Genomic DNA, 5,965 nt, shown 5'->3' on the forward strand with positions numbered 1-5,965 from the left:
TGCAGACACAGTGGGGCACACTTGGAATGGAATGATCCGGGGATCGCGGGTGATGCCTGGACGCGGGGTTGTGGACAATGGTGCCTCGGGAGGATCGATCTCAGGAGGCTGCTGCCTCCTGCTGGCTAATAATTTTACAGGCTAGTCCATTTTTTTCCCCACTCTCCTTTTCTTCTAAGGGCCCACGTACTGTATAATCCATTTTACGTGCCCTCTTTATGGTATACCAAATTTACATGTGTATTTGGGTGTACTTCGGGCCATTCCATTCTGTTTCACTGATCAGTTCATCTGGTCATTCACAGTACTGGTTGACTTCTTAGAGCTTAATGCTTTTTTTTTTTTTTTTTCCTGTCTGGTAGGTATGGTTGCCCTTCATTACTTGACTTCTTCGGAATCTCCATAACTATTCTTGCTGTTGTTTTTCCATTTGAATTTTAGGACACAAAAAGAATCTTGTTGGTGTTTTAATGAGAATTACACTACATTTCTAGATTAACTGAGGAAACTTTGATAACTTTAGGATGCTGTCTTCTTCTGAGTATGTCTGAGTATGTCTTTCTACTTGTTGGGGCCCTGAGATTTCTGCTTGTCTATCAAGCAGTTCTTAGATTTATTCCTAGAAATTTGATTCTATATTGTGGTTGTGGTAAATAAGGCATTTCCTTCCATTCCATCTATTCAGCTATTGCTTGCTACACACTGATGTATTATTACACTGTCTTAGCAAACTCTCTTATTTTTTTTTTTCAGCGTTTATTTATTTTTGGGACAGAGAGAGACAGAGCATGAACGGGGGAGGGGCAGAGAGAGAGGGAGACACAGAATCGGAAACAGGCTCCAGGCTCTGAGCCATCAGCCCAGAGCCTGACGCGGGGCTCGAACTCCCGGACCGCGAGATCGTGACCTGGCTGAAGTCGGACGCTTAACCGACTGCGCCACCCAGGCGCCCCTAAACTCTCTTATTTTTGAAAATAGTTCTTCAGTTACTTCTCTCAGTTGTTTTCGTGTGTACAGATTAATTTACCTACATAAATAACGGTATTTATTATACGCTGTTAATATATTACTTCTAAATAGATACTGTCCTTTATTTGCCTTTTTAAATTAGAGCTGCTACTTCCAGAACAATATTAAATAATAGTAGTGATTAATGTCATCCTTGTCTTGCTCCTGACTTCAGTACAAATATTTCTAAATTCTGTGTTAATAGCATGATGGACTCAGATAAATATCTTTTATCATTTGAAGAAAGTATCTTTTTATTTCTATTTTGTTAAGAGTTTCTTTTTTATCTATTGTATTGTATTGTATTGTATTTTTAAATGTTTTTATTTATTTTTGAGACAAAGACAGAGCATGAGCAGGGGAGGGGAAGAGAGAGAGGGAGACACAGAATCCGAAGCAGGCTCCAGGCTCTGAGCTGTCAGCACAGAGCCCGACGCGGGGCTCGAACTCATGGAGTGTGAGATCATGACCTGAGCTGAAGTCGGACGCTTAACCCACTGAGCCACCCAGGCGCCCCAAGAGTTTCTTATTTAATCAAGAAAGGAGGCAATTCTATACTGTGAAATGTTCTATCTGTGTGTATATTTTATCATGAATATTTTAGTAATTAGCATTTGTTGCTTATAAATACATGGACATAAATATGTGGAGGGGATACCAACTTTTATTTATTTATTTATTTGGTGAACGACTTTATTTTTTATACTGAAAGGCTGATGAAAAACCATTACTAATCCTGCTAAAGAAAATCCCACATCTCAATCAGAAAGGATAACTGTATTTACTCATTAAATGCCATTTACATTTCCTACAACACAACTTGGAAACACCCAGCATGTATGTTTAATCTCAGTGCAATGGATTCAAGACCAAGTATACATGTTACAAGCATCAAGGCCAGATTACAAATTATCACAGTTTATCACAATCATCATCGTCATCATCTTGTTTTCTTTTCAGTGCATGTGCTGATTCATTGGCGGTGTTTTGCAACGACACCATGTTAGTGCTAATAAGAATGTTCTTGGACCCGATTAATGATGGATTAATCAGAACATTCTGAACTGCGGATGTTGCAGGAATTGATGCTTTTGCAGTTGGGGGCTGTGAAGTGGGTCTCTGTACTGTAAATCTTTGCCCTGTGAGGGACATTGGAGTCCCTACTTTCATTGACACAGACATGGTGTGTGGGGTTGTTGTGCCAAGCGTGGGAGTACTTGGTCCGCTAGTAATAACCACAGAACTGTTATTCTTCCCGCAGAAGTAGATGCCTTTTTTGGTAAAGACTTAAGTCTGTAGTTTGGAACAGTCAAGCAATATCAGGTGGCAACCTGGGGCCTGAATATGGCTTGATTAATGGCAAAGGACTTTGATTTCTTTGCCTTGCTATGTCTAATAAAAAATCTCTTGGGGGGGGAGAGGCAAAAGACTGATCAGCATGGCACTGGGTCGCCAATCGCACACCATCTGCATCAACAGTAGCTTTCTTAGCATGGCTTGAGTAAATGTTTGCATCATCTAGAATTGTGGTCACATATCAGAAGGCAAACTCCAACATCTGACTTATAACTCTTGGCTCATATTCTGTAATGCTCTTATCCTTCAGGATTTGTGCCATCATCCGTGGATCTTCAGGCATGCTCTTGGGACAAGCCCTCTCGCCAGACTCCATGATGTCCGTTGATCAGACTTCTTGAGCTCAATCACCCACATTAATGTATTTCAGTCCCAAGCTTGATGCAAGTTCTTTGCCTAGCACGGTTTTTCCAAGCCCTGGTGTACCAGTGAGCAGGATGTTCAGAAGATGTTTTAAAAGCTGATAAAATCAATGAAATCACAAAAGCTTGGAGACCAATGGGTTTACAAGATTATAGCAAAATTACTTAAAGTTTTAACGTTAACCACATGCAATTTAGCTTTTTTTTTTTTAATGCAGAAAGCACTTGGGGATCTTGAATGCTTTAGGCTCATCATTATGGATATTGATTATCTTCACAGTTGATGGGAGATTGGTTAACCAAGCATTGATCACTGGAAGGTCTTAGTTTACCTCTGGAAACTTCTGATTTCTGTGGCCCTCTAGGTGTCTTCCTCCACATCAGACAGTGTTCTGGTGAAGCAGTAACATGCCAGGTTTCCCCAGGTACACCCACAACTGCAGAGGCACCACAACAAGACAGAGGAGGCGTAGACTGTGAGCCTGCGTAGCCTGGGCCCGGCCTCTCTGAGTCGTGCCTTGGACAAGGAGAGCGTCCTGGCTGAAAGATGCTCTCTCTGGCAAAGGCAAGGTGGTAACACACCTATGTGCAGACCAGTCAAAGGATGGGAAGGAAGCAGACCTCATAAAGACCCTGCTTCAGCGCAGTGGGACTTCCTGTTGGGCCCACTGCCAGAAGTCTTCCTGAGTAGATGATTGTGACAAGTAAAGAAACACAAGTATTCTTTGTAGTCATAAAAGGGAAAAGATGGCTAGAGGGATAAACATCTCAACCAACAAATTCTTTTTATGGGATGTCTGGCTTTTTGCAAATTTTTACTGAACCAAGACATGTGTTCTTTTTAAATTAATACATGCAGTGCAAAAACTCAAAACAATATGCTGATTTATTCCATAAAGATAATTCCCAGGCTAACTGTGGGTTTGTTTTACATTGTCAACAAGAGTAGGGAGTCAGAGGAGGAATCTTGTAAAATCCTGGAAATGAAAAGTTTGGGTCCACATGGAATGACTACTCTACAATCTAGAGTAAGTTCAATCTCAGCCTCTTTACTTCCCTTTGTGTCCTTCCCCTCCCTCCCCTCCTCTCTCTCCCTTTCTTCTCTGTGTGTGTGTGGGGGGGGGGGGCCCTGTAAGTATAGCAGAGCAAGGGAGAGACACATATGATTTATATCTTCTTTCTCCCAGCAGTGTTCCAATGCCACAGGTTCAATCTACATGCTCAACTTCCTATATATGGAGTTTCTGAAGGTCTGTTTTGATGACCTCACCCTGGGACAGGAGGCAAATCAGAGCTTCTGTCAGTTTTCTTATGTCCTGCCAGGGTTAAGGCAAGGAAGAAAGGGTCACAACCTACTAGAAACCGGCAAGGATGTTTTTGGCTGTAGGATTATCGAATTTAGTGCCATCAGGTTAGTCAGAGTGATTGAGTCAAGGAAGAAGATACCCAATGGGCACATGAAAAGATGCTCAAGTCATTAGGGAAGAGCAAATTAAAACCACAATGCAATGCCGCCACACCTAGGTTAGAGTGGCTGAAGTTAAAGACAGGCTGACCATGCCAAGTGTTGGTGAGGATGTGTAACAACTGGGACTCTCATTCCATCCATTCTGATGGGAATGCAGAATGGTACAGTCATCTGAAAAGCAGTATGTTTTCTTGTAAAGCTTCTTGTTTCTTGTAAAAAGTTTCTTGTAAAGCTAACAAATACTTACCATGTGACAACTCCACGCCTAGGTTTTTGCCTCCACCTTCCAAATAAAAACATGTCTTTGAAAGACTAGCATATGAATGTTCCTATCAGCTTCATTCATAGTAACCCCAAACTGGAAACAACCCCAAATAGGTGAGTTGATGAACTATTTATGACATACCAACGTGATACAATATTATACAGCAACAAAATGGAATGAACTATCGATATACCCAATAACATGGGCACATCTCAAAAAATGTGTTCAGAGAAAGAATGATCCCATTTGTGTGATATTCTAAAAGACAATCAACCTATAGTGCCAAAAAGCAGATTTCTGGTTGCCTGAGGCTGAAGTGCAGGTTGGAGATCGAGTGGGAAGGGACACAAGGGAACTTTCTGGGGTGATGCACAAATTTTATACCTTGATATTGCGGTGGAGGTTAAACTGGTGTATAAATTCGTCCAAACTCATCAAACTGGTCACTTAACATGAACGCATTTGGTTGTTTATAATGTATGCTTCACTAAAGCTGATGTAGGAAGAGAAGGAGGAGGCCCCTCTTCTCATGAATGGGTCTCAGGACACTGAGCCAGGGAGAGACAGCATCACTTCTGAGAAATGCCTGGTGGGGGGGGGGATGGAGCAGTGAGCTCCAAATCGGCTACCGCGCTGCACAAGGGTGGAGGCTGAGCCATAGGCTGGCATCTGCGATCTGCACGGTCTGCTTGTGTGGATGCTTCTTTTGAGACCCAACGCAGTTCACTAGCTCCTCTGTTGAGCGAGAGACTTGAGTTGGGGTCTAGCTAACTGTGGTTCGAAAGAGCATTTCTCATGGGCTCTGTGCATGCTGAAGAGGGTCCCTGCCCTGAGAGCATTTCCAGTGCGGGATAAGGTGGGGAATCAGAATGCAGCTATAGCCTCTGCACCCCCAGCAAGCTACCCTCTTTGTAGAGAAACTGGGTGTTAATAATGCATGGCTGAGTTGGGGAAAATCCGAAGAAACTTCCCCTTCCCCCCCAGATTTCTCGGCCAACTCAGTGGGCCAAATTGAAACAGTCTAGATTTGGGCAGGGAAGATTTGTGACCCTGAGAGAGATCATAATCTCAACCAAGTATGGCCGGAAATGTAAATTATAGCTATGGAACTGTGAAGAATCACATAATTATATCAAAATTAAAAGGGAAAGTATGAGTGTGAACAACATTTTGTAGAGAAATTACCACAACCAGATGTATGCAAATTGTTCCCTAAGTAGAATAAGGCAACCTTCCAGGACATTCCCATGAATTTATAGTATATGGACACTGACATCCTTATCTAAAGCCCATCTTAATTACTGTTTTCCCTTCCAATGAACCATTTCCCCCACCGTGGGAGATACTTGTGTGCTGTTGGCTAAGTTAACAGTTACACGAATTTCAAGAAGTCTATCTTTGTTTTTAGAAGACTCTTTTGTAGCTGCCATAAGCGCTTTTTAGGTAAATAAAAACAAAGGAAAAAGAAACTAAGAGTTCCTAAGTGCGCTAAATCTGAAATGGTTT

The 5,965-nt window shown here is 42.1% G+C and overlaps 1 pseudogene; it reads right to left on the bottom strand.

The window, feature by feature from the left end:
- Window positions 1-1,671: 1,671 nt before the first annotated feature.
- On the bottom strand, window positions 1,672-3,485 carry LOC122497250 (annotated as a pseudogene).
- Between the last annotated feature and the right edge of the window lie 2,480 nt (window positions 3,486-5,965).

This window comes from Prionailurus bengalensis, chromosome A3 (assembly GCF_016509475.1).
Source record: "Prionailurus bengalensis isolate Pbe53 chromosome A3, Fcat_Pben_1.1_paternal_pri, whole genome shotgun sequence".
Lineage (NCBI taxonomy): Eukaryota > Metazoa > Chordata > Mammalia > Carnivora > Felidae > Prionailurus > Prionailurus bengalensis.